The following is an 18037-nucleotide window of genomic DNA, read 5'->3' as shown; positions in this document are numbered from 1 at the left end:
AATAGCGATAGCCTTAGATGACGAAGAGATTGAAAATAAGAGAAAAAAGCGAAGGATATGGGTTCATGATTTATGGAAGAAGAGGGAAAGTCAGGGAGAGTTCATCACGTTATTTAAGGGACTAATAGATGATGAAACTAAGTTCTTTAAATATTCTTAAAAATTTCATTCTTCACAGACGAGTCCATGTACTTAGGGTTAGACATATACAAAACTATATTTTTGCGAACAGATTCTATCAATTTTTCATCGTTCATCTTGATGGTCGTAACAAACAGTCTTTAAAATATAAACTCAACACAGAAATACAACTTTTATATAAAAACGCAATCCTTTAAAATAGCAAACACATTCATCATGCGACCGTCAGGCGTCCGAACAATCCAAAAATATCGGTGTGAAGAAATCTGAAAATGACTGACGGACGCCGGCAGAGCGACTGACTGACCTGCGCCGGAACTGAGCCGGATAAGTGTAGATAGCGCAACAGGAAATCCATTATAGAATAAATTTTTTGACTGTGACGTGTGTGAATTAACCTTTACCCGAAAGCAGCAAAGGAGATGGTTGGGGCCAACAGTGATGAATTATCATTGGCATATTGCCTCATACTTGACAAAAACATCTCATAACATTTTTGGTTTATGCGGTTGCATTTAAAATTCTACTTAGCTTCTTTTACAAATTCTTTATTTGGCCCAACATGACAAATGATAGACCCCTTACATTTCCGTATGAAAAAAGTATTTTACAATCACTACACAGTGCGAACATAAGAGTATTGTGTACTTTGGTTGTGTTATTACATTATAAACGTCATTGGTGTAATGTTTAACAATTTATGTCCCTGGTACTAACTCCTGTACTGGTTCTGGGCTGTCCAAGCGCAAGACACCTTCGGAAAACTGCTCAACCCTGCAACTTACTTCATCACCTTGGGGATTAGTTTTTAGTGACCATGCTTTGTCTGTTGTAGATGACAACCTCTAAAGCTTTTGAGTCTGGTACAGAGATGTGTGCAATAGTAATACATTTAATTGTCAATCCTTGAGAAATAAAATTAGTGAACTATCAGTTATTTTGGAAGAAGGTAACTGTATAGTTGTTCTAATTAATAAACACTGGCTTCTTAATGATGTCCAACTTTATGTTCCTCTGGTTATAGTTTAGCTCCAGCATTTTGTTGGGATGAGCTGTTTGGGGGTTCCTCCATTTGAATTAAAGACTACATACTATATGAAGTAATTTCACATTTGAATATATGTAAATAATTTTACTGTTATATTTATTTCTATAGAACCTCTTGTAAAAATATTAATTTATTTAGAGACTGATTATTTTTTTGCACTAACATGAAACCTAATTGTAAAGTTGTCCTTGGGGTTAGTTTTAATGTTGATTGTTTTAAAGTGAATGACAAAGATACAATTATGTTAGTTAATCTTCTTAAATCGTATCACGTGAAAAACTTACCAACTCAAACAAATGCTGTATTGACAGACCCCAATTTCAGGTTGCAGGCACTCTGAGTAAACCATATTTTTCCACCCTCTTCATCACCACCCCTCCCACCTGGTTGATTTTATTGTTCTCCAAGTATTGTATCTTGGCTTTAAAAATGCAAGATTATTAGTCGGTTCAAATAAAAACCTATTAATTTAGGTATGTAGACGCTTTACAGTTTGACTAGAATATCTTGTACCGCCATTAATGAAACTTTGCTTGAAAGTTAATTTGGTATATTGTATTTGAACCGGATTATTTAATAATGAACTACAAAATTTATTTCGTACTATGGTTAAAAATGTTTTGCTTCTCATAATCAATCAACTATAGGCCTAATTGTTTGGAAATATCCAGGTATTGGTATGTAAGTTTTCTAAAAACAAGCCGTACAGGTAATTTAGTATATATATATTTAACGCAACACTTAATATAAACTAATCAAATTTTCTATTAGGGATTAGGCTAATAAAACATCCACTTAATAGGGCAATATTATTTTATGATTTGAAAATTGAAGTTATTGAATACAAATTGGATTTAAATATATATAACAAAATCTGTTGTATCATTTTCTGTGCACATGATCGCCAATTAATTCAATTTTTCATTCAGTAGAGTTGCCCTTTTATCATTTTTTTAACCCGGTTCAGCACTGAGTCTCTTTCAGTAGTTTCTAACAATGACAGTTTGTCACAGGTAAAGCCAAAAACATTTTAATCACAATTTCAATATTTGGAAAAGTACTCAATAGATGGTTTTCTTTTATATAAAAATACACTAATGGCAAATCTTTCCAATTCGACATACATCTGAAAGTGAACACATTCGTTCAAGAAATCTACATTGATGTCTCCACAATAGATTGTACACAGTTTTGAAGTCGCTCTTTTTACTATTCCTGTGAAAAGTAAAACTTGAAATCTGGAAGCTATGATCTTATATGCTTCCTTCAAGCTAGGTTTGATATTAGTGAATCCATTATTTTTTAAAATTTGTTTTTATCCAGCTCTCTTTAGATCCCTCTTGTTTCATCTGAAATATTTCTTGTTTTATTACTCTTGCGTAGCTAGGTACATCACATCCAGGTAATTGTAGTTCAGCTTTCTTGTACTTATCAAACGTACCCCTTTTGGCGTTGAAGCCGCTTCCAAAGCCTTTAACTGTTTTATTCCTAACCCAAGAATTTCACTCTGTAGTTTATTGGAACATTTGTATAGGTACTCTCTAAAACATCACTACATGCAGCTAGAAGAAGTATGGTTTCACAATTATGCAACAGCCCCAAGGTTTTATGCGTCGAGTCTACATACGGGTTTTACATGAGGTCCATATATTATTCTCAACGATTCTTTTTATTTCCTTATAACCAAAGCCAAGACAGCGTCTGCTCTTGCTGACCATCTAGTTTCTAACAATGACTTTTTTCAACGTGCACTGGTTTTCTTATTAAAGTACAAAGTACATGATTTGACCTCCCGGGATTTGAACCCGTGATCTCTCGGTTAGAGAGCCGAGACTATAACCATTAATCTACGGATGAGGACTAAAACAATGACTTAACCACTGGAGTTTGAGTTTCTCCTAGACACTGTTTCAAAATACTCCACCTGTAAGTTGACACAGAAAAGTGTTTGTACAGTTCCTGGACAAAACCAAATATTACTACGGTAGCTATGCAGCACTCCGAAGCAACAGAACAAACAAGATTTTAATGAATGTACAACACATGGTACGTATTCGGCTAGTGGACTGCTTTATTCTGGACTGAAGACACGATTAAGGCCTCCAACATATACGAAGCGTTGTATTTAATTTAGACGATAGGACCTTTGACGGTCGACACCCCCTGTTTGGCTTTTGTATTTTTAAATATAGCTTTCAGAGCATCTGTTTGTTAATTTTCATTGCGGGTTTATGTTTGGATTTGTCTCAGGAGGGATATTTTAAACCGTGAACGCACGGTGAACGTGCATTTAAATTAGGTCCTCTACGGTCGATGTCTTGTATTTGGGATTTTGTTTTATTATACAACTAACAGGACACCTTTATGCAAATTTTCAATAAGAAAAACGGTATAGATGTGGAGAACGAGCGCTTTTTAATATTAGTTTTATACATTTTAGTTCAGTTTTTGAATAATTGGAAGCGCCTTCAAACTGAGAACTGCAACATTAACGCACAGAACATAACAGGAGCCCAGTCTTCAAGGTCTGGATAAAGTGATGCTACGCTACGGTTCACGGTGGTTAGGGTTGTTGCAATATGACGCTAGTTCCGATATTTGTTATCGATATCAATATCAAGCTTGGATATCGATACACCGATATTATTGAATCCAAATATCGATATCCTTAATATCGACCGATATCGATAAATAAGGAAAGGGGAACGATTAAATTGGTGTATACAACCTTTGATTGTACGAGAGTGTGTAACTAGTATAATCAAAGATACAACTTACGAGTTCATTTCCAAAATAATGTTTTTAATACAAGTACAACTTAATACATTAAAAAATACCATTATTTATAGATAAAAAAAGAAATTCCTTAAATAAATCAATTTAACATTTTCTAACTAAGAATCATTTGAAGCACAATTATTAAAAAACAATTTCCAAAATATAAATAAAAATTACAATTTTAAATTTCAATATAAATCTATAAGAATCTAAACTGGGTTTTAAGAACAACACTTTCATTTTAAAAAGCAACTATATTATATATGCTTAACTGAACCAAGCATCGCCTGGTTACTTTTTACTTAATCTGCAAAGTTAATTTCTTTGCTGGCGTTGCATTTAACAACTGAACAAAGCAAGTTGTTTGAGTTTTGCTTTCGTAAAACGAATGAAGCCAAAATAATAAATAATTACAACTTTTCATTCAGTATGATATCAAAACCCCGATATTTGTATATTTCTTCCGATATCACGATAATATCGGATAACTTATATCGATATCAATATAGGATATATCGAAACGATAATATCGATATATATTGATATCGATAATATCGCAACATCCCTAACGGTGGTAGGGATGGAGAGGAATAAGTAAATAACGTATTTGATTTGTTTGAGTAAGGTTTGGAATGAAGTAATAATGATGTGTTTAACAAACTTCCAACCCAATTTTGAAGTATTTCAAAGTGAAAGTCTACATTGTTGTTAATATATCTTCGGTTGTTTGATTGAATCAATGGTTAGTATTAATCGTTATGGCAATTGACAACTTGATTCATATATGTTTTGTGATCATTTGATTTTCTTTGTTGATAGCATTCAACTCTGTAAATAGGTTATTTTAATTCAACACTGATCTACAAAAATGTTTGCCTTGATTAATTCGATCTTTTGCAAAGAAAGGTAAATAAACTTTTCTTATGATTTGAGCTGTGCTGATTTACCTTTATAAGCATGGGACTGCTGGTATTTTTTCCTAAAAGACGGCCTATTGTAACGGCAAGCATATTTTAATTTGTAAATAGGCTATACAAATATTTATTAAATTATGAAGTCCTATACCGGTAATTGGTAATTGTCTTGTTCAGCAGAGTACAATGAGTGACCTGGGTTTTATATTACTTCATATAATATAACATAAATATAATATTTTATAATATAAAATATATTATAAAATATTATTTTATAATAAAAACACCAAGTTTATATCAAAAAGTAATAGCCATAGGTTTTAAAATCAAAAGAATTAATTTCATGTGTACAATTGACAACATGAAAACTAATAAAGGAACTATAATCATCTAACAAACATTTAGGGTAGGTAATAGGAATAATCTCATGTATAACCCCTATAAGGCCAGGCACCGATATATTGGTGTCCCGATTTACATTTCAAAATACCCATGCACGGATTGATCGGTGTGCAGCTGTGAGTTGCCACACCATTTTCAGTTCTTTCTGTTGACGTCTGCTGTAAGAACGACAATTAAGTAATAGGCTAGTGTTCTGAGTTTGTTATTCTAAATATACTTATTATATTGTGATATGAGTTTTTTAATGTTACGTAAGTGAAGCTTGTGTTAGCCTATTATTTGTGTGTGTCAAGAAGACGTAAGACGTTGGTAGTTTTATTTACTTTATTTCCATGTTTTGTATGTTGAGTAAGAAACCAAGATGTTTATCACCTGCTAGTGAAAATACTCTACTAACCGGTCTTATCGTCGTAAGTAACAATGTTATTGACAATGACAGGAATGGTTACATCTCAGATTCAAGTACAGATGAGACTGATACGGATGATTTCATAGATGATGCTAATGAGGACACTACTTTTGATCCAAAAGTATTACATACTAAAGGTGCACAATTTAATACTGAAAAAACTATACTGTATAGCCCACAGGGTTGGAATTGCTTCAAAATACAAATTTAAAAAATATTAATATTTGCACATGGTTCTTCTGACTGTAGCTGTGTATGTCATATGAATTTACAAAATTTTTAAAATAAAATGTTGGGAACAAATAGGTATATTGATTTTATAATTGAATGTATAAAAAAAATGTTCCATTTTTTATGCAAAACAACTCTTTTTCTTTAATTTTGTTTGCTGAACATATCAATTGTAATGGTGCCTTGACGATTCATGCTAATGCATCGCGATCAGGACTCTAGCGTTTCAGAAGCGTTCCAATGCGTCACAATCGCGACTCCTAGTACTTGTAGGATTAAGACTAAAAGTATTTTTCTTAGGCGTAGAAAATGCCTTTATTAATTATATTAATATTTTATAAAATAATTAGAAAAATATGTTGATGCCATGTGGTGAAGATACGATACCTAGGTATCGACCATCTGTTCGTAAAATACAGTTCTTAATATCTATTGTAGAGCAATAGGCCTATTACAAATGACATTTTTTCATTTATTGTTTATTTAAATCTCTGAATAGACAGTTGTAGTTAATCTAATATAAATATTAAAAACTATACAGAACATGTCTTCTAAACATTTTAACCCTTTGGGTGCCGTGGCGTTTTGCTATATGGTATGCATAAAATGCCGAGTGAAAATGCCTGATTCTGCAAGGGTCTGGTTAAAAATTTCATAACAAAAGTATTTATTGGTATAATGTCCTAGTTTTTTGTTTTTTTTTTTTTTTTAGAGAAATATATTTCCTTTATAAATATAATACATTGATCACTTATTTAACGTTTTATACCAATAATAAAAACATTAACAAAAACTTTATTAGAAAAAACATTTTGTTTTTTATTTTGACACAACTTAGTGTTATTGAAATAAATATATTTCCTTTATAAATATAATACATTGGTCACTTATTTAACATTTTTATACCAATAAAAAAAACATTAACAAAAACTTTATTAGCAAAAACATTTTGTTTTTTATTTTGACACAACTTCGGGTTATTGAAATATTTATTTTTTAATTTTTACTTATTCTATCTTATACTCCATTTAATTCTTTACAAAAAGACATATAAAATCTGTTTTTATACTTATAAATAAAGTTTGGAAAATAAATATGAAAATATGAACCGCTACAAAACTAGAAATTTTCTAACCTAACCTAACACTCTGTGTATTGTCTACACTGCTAATGCTTAAATCTAATGCCTGCAATACTAGGTCTTCATTGTCAGCAATGTTTTTATGACTCATTGTTTATAAATATCACTGAACAAACACAAAAAACATAAAAACTATACAAATGTGTTTAGTAAAGTCCTAGCTGCTTACGGTCACCGTAACTCACGGTCAAGTCATTGTTCTACTTACACACAGACTAAAACAACATACACAAACAAAATAATTGGAAGATACTAACACTACAAACCCATTTATCTCTGAAAACTATTTGTCTCTGAAAACACAGGTTTCTAGGAATGCATACTGCAGGGCTCGTAATGCACTCATTGTGGCCATACAATCAGCGAAAAGGAAGTATTTTACTGATACTTTGAATACAAAAAACTCTAAAACTTTCTGGGCTACTTTAAGAGATGGTGGTTTGATGAGGTCAGTTGAAGAAAAGTACCATTCTGTTGAACTAGAAGATTTAAATCATTACTTCTCAACTATGGGTTGTAACGGGACAGTGAGCACAGAAAAACTGAAATTCTTTAACAGTAACAAATGTGCAGGGATAGATTCTACTTTCACTTTTTCTCCTGTATCCGAAAGTAAGGTAAAGGAGTTGATGAACAGTATCACAAGTACTGCATTTGATGTGGATGGAATATCCATAAAAATGGTTAGAGGCCTGAGTCCCTTTTGCATTGGAGCAGTTTCTCACCTGGTCAATGTATCATTGAAAACTGGCCACTTCCCTTCTAGTTGGAAGCAGAGTGTGGTGGTTCCTCTGCCAAAGAATCTCAATCCTACCTTAGTTTCAGACTTTCGACCTATCTCAATCCTTCCTGTCATATCCAAAATACTGGAAAAAGTTGTGGCAGAACAACTAGTCTTATATTTAGAATCTGAAGGATTACTTCCTGAAACACAGTCAGGATTTAGGCAGGGTTTTAGCACTTGCTCAGCACTTCTCAATGTCATTGATGAAATTATTTCAGCTAAAGATAAGGGCCTAGAGAGTGTGATTACTTCCCTTGACTTCTCCCAAGCCTTTGACTCGGTGAATTTTGATTTGTTGCTAGCAAAGCTAAGATTTTACCAGTTTGATGATATCTCAGTTAGATGGTTAAATCTAATGCCTGCAATACTAGGTCTTCATTGTCAGCAATGTTTTTATGACTCATTGTTTATAAATATCACTGAACAAACACAAAAAACATAAAAACTATACAAATGTGTTTAGTAAAGTCCTAGCTGCTTACGGTCACCGTAACTCACGGTCAAGTCATTGTTCTACTTACACACAGACTAAAACAACATACACAAACAAAATAATTGGAAGATACTAACACTACAAACCCATTTATCTCTGAAAACTATTTGTCTCTGAAAACACAGGTTTCTAGGAATGCATACTGCAGGGCTCGTAATGCACTCATTGTGGCCATACAATCAGCGAAAAGGAAGTATTTTACTGATACTTTGAATACAAAAAACTCTAAAACTTTCTGGGCTACTTTAAGAGATGGTGGTTTGATGAGGTCAGTTGAAGAAAAGTACCATTCTGTTGAACTAGAAGATTTAAATCATTACTTCTCAACTATGGGTTGTAACGGGACAGTGAGCACAGAAAAACTGAAATTCTTTAACAGTAACAAATGTGCAGGGATAGATTCTACTTTCACTTTTTCTCCTGTATCCGAAAGTAAGGTAAAGGAGTTGATGAACAGTATCACAAGTACTGCATTTGATGTGGATGGAATATCCATAAAAATGGTTAGAGGCCTGAGTCCCTTTTGCATTGGAGCAGTTTCTCACCTGGTCAATGTATCATTGAAAACTGGCCACTTCCCTTCTAGTTGGAAGCAGAGTGTGGTGGTTCCTCTGCCAAAGAATCTCAATCCTACCTTAGTTTCAGACTTTCGACCTATCTCAATCCTTCCTGTCATATCCAAAATACTGGAAAAAGTTGTGGCAGAACAACTAGTCTTATATTTAGAATCTGAAGGATTACTTCCTGAAACACAGTCAGGATTTAGGCAGGGTTTTTAGCACTTGCTCAGCACTTCTCAATGTCATTGATGAAATTATTTCAGCTAAAGATAAGGGCCTAGAGAGTGTGATTACTTCCCTTGACTTCTCCCAAGCCTTTGACTCGGTGAATTTTGATTTGTTGCTAGCAAAGCTAAGATTTTACCAGTTTGATGATATCTCAGTTAGATGGTTTTCATCTTATTTGTCTGGGCGTACGCAACGTACAAAGGTAAACAGGAAGTTATCGACAGCACTTCCTAGGTTCGTCGGTGTTCCTCAAGGCAGTTGCTTAGGACCGATTCTCTTTCTTATATACACAGCAGATTTGAAAGATCACTTAAGTCACTGTTCTTTGCATTCCTACGCGGATGATTCACAGCTATTAATTTCTTTTAAACCCTCAGAAACGGCTGAGGCTGTCCGTCATGTCAATACTGATTTAGTGAGTGTAAAGAAATGGTCAGACGATCATGGTTTGCTATTGAATTCTAATAAATGTTCTGTGATGCTTGTAGACCGGTTATCTTCGAGTAGTCAGTCAGTGAATAGCTGCGCTGAACGGTGTATATTTGTGGACGGTAAGCCTTTGATGGCAAGTAATAATCTAAAGATACTTGGTGTTACTATTGACCCCAACTCGATTTTTCCAATCATGTCAAAGCTATATGTAAAACAGTGACAATGAGATTAAAGGCCCTTTACAGATTAAGCACAATTTTGCCAGAATCTTCCAACCTGGAAATTGTTCGGTCAACAATATTTCCTGCTATACATTATGCTCTTCCAGCTTTTTCTTGTTGTCTGACTCAGGAAAATTTGATGATACTTACTCGTCTGCAGAACAGAGCACTGGGATTTGTTTACAATCTGAAAAAATTCGACCACATCAGCGAGTACAGATTAAATGCTAAGGTGTTGTCTATCATGGGTGTCTCCGACTTGCAAACCGTCAATCTGGTCCACAAAATTCTTCAGACGGGAAAACCTGAATACCTCAGGAATAAGCTGGTATTCAGGCAAGAAATTAATGTGTGTAGTACCCGTCAGAACAGCCTATTGCACCTACCAAAGACAAAGCTGGAAACGGGGAAAAAGGGTTTTAGTTACTCTGGACCAAAGAAATACAATGCTTTGCCACCCACGTTAAAAAGTTATAGCTGTAAGAAATTTAAGGGGAGTGTGAAGGTGGTGTTTGCCTGACCCATGCATATGCATCAGGTTAGTTTAGTTTTTATAGTTTAGTGTTTTACGTTTATTTTATGGTTTACGTTATTGTTCTCCATGTGTTCTATATGTCTGACAAGAGTTTTCATGAAAAACAGTTTTTGTACTGATGGACGCTTGCTAAATAAAGACCTTATTTATTTATTTACACTTAAAAACTTTCAATATTTACAATCATTTGCGAATTAAACACCAGCGCAAACATGTCCGCGTAGCGGTCGATTCTAAACTCTACTGACATGCTCACTTTACACCTGCCGTAAAAATCAGAATCTAACCAGAATGAAACAAAACCTACATCGAAAGTTACATTGAAGCCTTTGGAATTCGTATATATAGTCATTGAGCCAATTTAGATAAATACTATATAAAATATAAGCGTTACTGCAGAAGTCGCAAATAGCGATTCTGGCATTTCTTGCATATAATGCAGGATCGCAAATAGCGATGCCCCGGCACTCAAAGGGTTAATGCCCAAAACTCACATTTTTCACATAAATAGCAAACAAAATTGACTCATGTCTTTTAACCTCCTTCACCACTGTGACCTGTGATTGAAAATAAGCTACAAATTAGTGGGAATCATTTGCTCTTGTAGGGTCATATCGTTGCAAATTGGCTTGGAGTCTATGAGACACATCATCAGCAGTGAATGTATTAGTCCTAGAACTAGCAGTTGACTTTCTTTAAATTACAGGCTTTTTTTTGGCAATTTGCAGACTTTTTAATTAAGCGTGTAAAAAATCTATGGTTACTGTAAACCTATATGTATTTGGTGTAATTGTGTTCACAATGAACTAGAGCAGGTGTCTCCAAACTTTTTCATTTGAGAGTCAAAATGAAAGATCTTTGGAGGCAGACGGTCAAGAACTTTCATATGTATTTTATTCAAAACCAAGTGGTTATGGGTGTGTGTACTACCAGGATCTGAAAGTTCGACAGTGACAGACAAACCAGTAGGTTCCTAAAGACAAATATTACAAAGCAAAACAAAGATATTTTGCATTTAATAAAATTAATACAGTTCTTGACAAAACATTAGTTTAAATTTTCTAATGAGCCGTCCCTTTCCCTTATGTATGTGAGAGATTTATACACAATTTGGGCACAATGTCAGTCTATCTTGGCTAAAAATTGTGACATCCATATTACAAAAATAGATTTTAGGTGTTAATAAGAAAGATTAATTCTATAATTGGATTTCACAAAAGCCATTTTTAGAATTTAGTTCACAAATATAATTATTTTGATCCAAAATTTGAGAACATTTTACTTATAAAGTGTTTTGTTATCTTGAAGCATCACTCAAGGACCTTTAACAAAAAATATAAAAATGTGGATATCAGACACTATTGTTACGGATGTGACATTTGGATAAATTTCTGAGTATTTAAAACTGATCTAGGGCCTATGTAATATTATTTGTAGATTTTAAATGTAGATATTTAAAACCAGTGTGTTCCATATTTGTATATAATCATAGTCTTATGGCATAAGAATATTACAAAGTATTCTATGATTTTTTTTACGAACAAGATACTTTTGGACATCGCACACTAAACTGTGAAATACAATCCATATTCCTGTCAGTTATAAAAGTAAATAAAGATTTTTATTTTTATAAACTTATTTATATGTTGTTCTTATATATATTCAAATTTTCAGTTATTACTGCAACAGGAATAGCAATGTTAGTTGATTTTTATAAATATGTAGGCTACGCATTACAGATAGGAAAAACGTTTTTAAAAGACCATAATTTAATGTATACAAATTAACTGATTGAATAATAGTGTTTAGTTTTATTTTAATAAGCCATCCTAAGTATTACAAATACAAAAGTAAGTTTGTAATAAACTACTCAATCTGATTGTTCTGAAATATTACATGGAAAATTCTTATTAAAATATACTTATTCTTATATTAAAAAACCCTTCGGGTTATGTCTGACTGATCTCTAAAGTTGTGAAACATATTGTCTTGGTCTCTGAAATTGCATTATAGCAAACAAATATTATTAACTGAAAGAGCCTGTTAAATGTAATCAAATGTTTTGTGTAAACATTGTTTTATAACAGCACAACCATAAGTTAATCTAACCACTATTTTCAATTTGTTTACATTTATAGTGTGAAAGCATAGAGTGATAGTAACAACACTTATTTGTATTTTCTGCAACTGCTGTTGAGCACAGAGTAAAAGTTTTAGTAAAAGTATGCTGTTAACTGTACATTTTAGCAAATACTAAGAATGGATTGCTTGGTTAGTATTGTAGTGCAGATATAAAAGACAAATTTACTAACTGCATGTGAAGCCGTGGGTAACGTGGGTACTGTCATAAAGCTGGATAAAAAATACAATATTAATGAAAAATACTTATTCAACAAAATTTTGCACAGGCTCATAATTTTAAAATTTAGAAATCTTTTTTACAAACTCATAAATAATTCATAAATCAGCTTGAGGTGTGGTTATGGCATTATTCAATCATTTCACAATTTAATGAAAGATCTTTTTTAATTCTCTTTAAATAGTAGTCCTGCTATTGGTATTGTCTTTTGGAGTTTAAGAAAAAACAACTCTGTCTTTGTCTTCCTCAATTATACTTTGTATCGCAACCATGTATGTAAGGTTTGCATGATTTCTGTTTTGTCCTATTTGCTGGATGAAAAGGCTTGGTGTCATCCTTTGACATTCTTCTAACGTCAGCTTCAAAATCTTTCGATTTATAAAAAAGACCTTTTTGTAAATAGAATGGAGTGATATATACATGACTGTCAGAATTTGTCTCTCATCAAGCTCTACACATGCTACATAATATTTATGCATCAGTTTTACTATATGTAACAGCCTGTTTTATCCTTGGTCCTGGCTTCATGTTTCCGCAGTTTGATTATTTCCTTGAATGTTGTAAGCTTTTTCATCTTGTATCAGTTGTTCTCTGTAGTTTTGCTTTCCCAGTCTCATAATTTCTTTTTCTGTTGATGCCTTGTTGATTTTCATTGGTTTTTAATAATTAGTTTTTTTTTAATGGGATTAAAAATAAACAAAGTAAATGTTTACTTCTTTTGATAATCAAAGACAATATATTTTTTAATTATATCTATATATATAAAAATGAATGTTTGTATGTTTGTCCTTTATGGAATCGTGAACTATTGGACCGATCATGATGAAAATTTGTACGTATATGTATTTTTCCACGGAGAAGGTTTATAAGCTATGCCCATCCCTTTCCCGATTCAGGATTCCGCCCCACTGGTTACAGAAATACCCATAAGAAATGCATTGCAGCAAACATATGTTAACGTCTTTTCAAATTTTTAATCAGCTGTTCTTTGTAAACATATATTACACTTATAGTTTTAAAGCATAGAGTAAGCTTAAGAGAAACGACAAATTTTGTTTAAACTGTTTTTTGCAATCACTGTTAAACATAGACTTTACTATCCAGATAATACAATTCAAATTTGATGTAAAAATTCACCTTTAACTGCAATATTTATTTAATATAAACCATGCTCATGCTTGATCAGAAGAGTAATGCAGATATCATAATTACTATCTTACGTTGGCTACAAATATAAAGAATGTTATAAAATCAACCTTAGTTGTTTTTTTTGACAGAAGTATGGTTCTCAAAACTCCGTGTGTACATATTCTCTCGATCGAGACAACAAAGCAAGCTCAATCGTGGCAATCGGAGATATAACTAATTTAATCTAAAATTTATTATAGTAAAAAAAAAAAATTTACTAAGTAATATAAGGACTTCGGTTCTTAAGATTTGCGTGCGAAGCCGTGGGTAACAGCTAGATAGAGGCAGGAATATGGTACATACCTTCATAATACGCCCAAGAGGCTCACGATGGAACGACTATCAATTATCTCAGCAATGTTTAGAATGTGATAGAAAAAGAATAAGTGAATATAGTGTACTGTTTTCAACGGGAAATTGCGTGCGAAGCCGCGGGCAACTTTTGCAAAAAATTATTGAAATGCGCAGCAAAGCGCGCCGGGCCCGCTAGTATGTTTTATAATTGTGTAGATTATGAGATGTGTATAATAGAATATAAATAGAAATTTAAGAGTTTTCACGATTTAATTCTTCAGCAATATCATGTATTGCATTAGACTTAAAAACTCTTTTATGGACAGAACATATGTAAATAATTATTAAAATAATGATCCATTTGATTTATTATTCAAATTCAAATTCAAATGACTTTATTTGTATTATATATACAAAAGGGCGAATTTAGGGCCATAAGGCCCTGTCTTACAATTAACCCTAATATAATAATATAGAACTTAAGTCAAATAAAACTACTACTGTACATTTAAAATAAAACAAAATTATATAATAAAGGTATCTTTAAGAATTTAGCACACATACATTCATACAAAAAATTCATACACACATTCACTAGCACCCTATCCGTCCTCCAAAACCTACCCCAACTAACCCATCGCTGACATCGTTTCTAGCAATTTAGCTTTCAGTAAGGCTGCAAACCGATTTCGACTCCCTACTGACTTAATATGGTTAGAAAGGGAATTCCAAGCTCGACAAGCAGTAACGATAAATGATTTGTTGTAAGTTGAGGTTCGATGGTGGGGAATAAGAAGAATTGATGAGGCCATTCTTGTCTCTCTTGCGCTTGTTTCAGAGATCAATTTGAATTTGTCAGCCAGATATATAGGCTCTCCAGAGTTAAGACTAGAATACACCAAAATAAGAATTTTTAATAATCTTGTATCGGCCAAGTTTAGAATGGAATTTTGAATATAGATATGCGTTATATGATTGTCACGTCTTAGATCAAATACAAAACGTAAACAGTAATTTTGGCATCGCTGCAATTTGTTAGCCAGATCACCAGTCATATTATTGATTATAGAGTTACAATATGAAAAATGAGGAAAAATCAGTGTTTTTACCAGTAAAAGTTTCACACGTTCTGGCAAGAAGTGCTGCATCCTCTTTAGTGAGTGAACTGAAGCAAACACCTTCTTACAGATGCCCACAACAGCATCACACCATCCAAGAGTTGTGTTCATAGTTAGACCCCAAATTTTTCACTTTGTCACAGTACGGAAGAGAAACGTTTATAGTAATTTTGGGCATATTATTTGTGTCTATATATATATATATATATATATATATATATATATATATATATATATATATATATATATATATATATATATATATAGAGAGAGAGAGAGAGAGAGAGAGAATATCTTTATTTTACAATCTTCAAGATTGAAAATGGTGTCACTTAATATAATACATTTGTCATAGTAATTTCAGTCCAGAACTTGCTTTACATAGTAAAATTTTGCCAGAAATTCATTTATGGTGTAGAACGGTCGTTGGAGCAACCAAGCTTGAAGTTTTTTCTTTAGCTTTCAGTAAGGCTGCAAACCGATTTCGACTCCCTACTCACCATAATAGTTCTTTAGTCGTGAGTGAGAGATGACAATTATTTGGGTTTTGTTTTCGTTAAGCTTCAGTCCGTGTTTCGTTGTCCATTCCACAAGTTTTTGAATGTCAAAGTTTATGTTGCGTATTGTCGTTTGTATATCACGGACCCCACAGTGGGCGTAAATTTGTAAATCGTCAGCGTACATGTAATATCTAGTGAATGTAAGTACTGTACAAATGTCAGTTACGTAGAGTAAAAATAAAAGAGGTCCCAGTATTGAACCTTGCGGCATACCACCAGTGAGAATCCTGTAGTCAGATACTTTGTCAGCCACACTTACACACTGCCGCCGATTCGAGAGATAAGATTTAATCCAGGTAATACTAACCTCGGAAAATCCTAAAGCACGCAGCTTTCTTAAAAACAAACCGAATATAACACAGTCTAATGCCTTGGAGAAATCAAACAATGCCATAATAGTGCACTGACTTCTATCCATCGCTTGGCGAATGTCATCAGTAACACTGAGAAGCGCCGTTTCAGTGCTATGATTTGATTGAAATCCTGATTGAAACTTATTCAAAATATTATTTTCTTTTAGGAATATTGAAATTTGACAGTGCACTATTCTTTCCAAACCCTTTGAGAGAGCAGGGAGAATGCTGATTGGCCTGAAATCTTTTGCTTCAGTGGGAGAAGAAATTTTATTTGTTGGACGGATAAGGGCAGACTTCCAATGTTCAGGAAAAACTCCAGTGGTTAAAGATTTGTTATATATATAACAGTCACCACAGGAAGCACGGCATAAAGGATCTTTTTCAGCATCTTAATAGATATTTTATCAGTTCCGGTGGCATTACTTTTAATCCTGTTTATAGCTTGTAGAGTGTCAACCTGGAGAATATGTTGAAAAGTGAATTTCTCATATGGGAAGATGGGTAGAGGTTGGTTGTCTAGTTCTTGCAGAAATGATTCAATAGCATTTGGATTAGTTAATTGTGATGCAGTAATAAAAAAATCATTAAGTTCGTTTAATGGTATATTGCAGTGAATATCCATTTTCTGCTTGCCCATACCTAAAGATTTAACATACCGCCACATTTCGGTGGATGAGGATCTTTTATCAGGAAACAAACTGTGAATATATCGCAGCCGAGAGTTACGAAGGTCCTATTTAACTCTATTGCGGAGCTGACGATACTGAGCGAGGATGTCTGGGTCATTAGTTCTACGAGCTCTGCGGTACAAAGAGTAGCGCTGAGCCATAAGACTGCGTATAGCAGGTGTTAACCAGGGGACGGGGCGCTTCTTAGAAACTCTCCTTGTAATTAATGGAGCGTGCTTATCATATAGACCCAGAACAAAGGAATTAAACCTGTCAACCATTTCATCGACTGTTTCAAGGTGGGTAATGGACTCCCAAGGCGTATTTGCAACATCACAAGCAAAAGAACATTCATCAATATTTTTAAAATCTCTGTAGGTTATAAACAAAGACTTAACACTAGGAGTTTTAGTTTTTAGAACACAGTATATGAGGTCATGATGTGAGATGCCAGGGACTGGAAGCTGCCCATGAAAAAGGACCTCAGAAGGATCACTGACCACCATAAGGTCGAGTAGGGTATGGGAAGTAGCAGTGTGATGTGTGGGATTCAATGGCAGTATAGTCAGATTGCACGAGTCAAACATAGTAGTGAGTTGATTGTAGTCATAGTTGCGTCTAGTCATTAGAAGGTCTGTGTTCAGGTTGTGTTGTTTCTTATAAATAAATTAAATTTTAATTGAGTATATGAGTAATTCTTACCTTTTTGTTACGAACGGTACGCTTTTTAAAACGGTCTTATAAATAAAAATGAATCGCAAAATGTGTTGATAAGTGCAAATCTTGATAACGGCTGGAACGATTTGGTTAATTCTTTTTGTAAAATGTCCATTGAAATCCAAGGAAGGTTTTTATGAAGAAAAAGTTAAGGAAAGTCACCTGGAATGTTTTGGAATTTAGAAAAAATTGTAGTTTTACGTTTCATAATTCAAATTGAACTAGCACTAAACAGCTGTTGACAGCTATAGTTCGACAAACTTTCTGAAACATCTGTTTACATTTAAATTTTCTCAATAATAAGTAAACAGTGCTTGATTGGTAGTGTAATGCAGATAGTAAATAAAACATTAATATATAAATGTTGCTCCAGATTGCGCCAGTGACGAATTAAAATCATCTAATGCATTAAATACTGTTATAAAACTAATCGTAACGAACAAAGTTATGAATGTTTTCA

The 18037-nt window shown here is 33.3% G+C and overlaps 2 protein-coding genes across 8 annotated transcripts in view; both read left to right on the top strand.

The window, feature by feature from the left end:
* Window positions 1-18037, top strand: part of LOC124360109 (procathepsin L-like) — a 104164-nt gene that overhangs the window by 15134 nt on the left and 70993 nt on the right. The gene's annotated exons all lie outside the window — the stretch shown is intronic.
* Window positions 4514-18037, top strand: part of LOC124360107 (ankyrin-3-like) — a 37270-nt gene continuing 23746 nt past the window's right edge. For 6 of the 7 annotated variants that reach the window (XR_006922207.1, XR_006922205.1, XR_006922206.1 and 3 more), the window contains exon 1: window positions 4514-4709. The gene's annotated coding sequence lies outside the window, so the exon portion shown is untranslated. Of the gene's footprint in view, window positions 4710-4729; window positions 4874-18037 lie in introns of those variants that run through there. The other variant, XM_046813432.1, reaches the window with a different exon arrangement.

Source organism: Homalodisca vitripennis, chromosome 4 (assembly GCF_021130785.1).
Source record: "Homalodisca vitripennis isolate AUS2020 chromosome 4, UT_GWSS_2.1, whole genome shotgun sequence".
Taxonomy (NCBI): Eukaryota; Metazoa; Arthropoda; class Insecta; order Hemiptera; family Cicadellidae; genus Homalodisca; species Homalodisca vitripennis.
The sequence above is the reverse complement of the archived record's forward strand: the minus strand, read 5'-3'. Positions and strand labels throughout refer to the sequence as shown.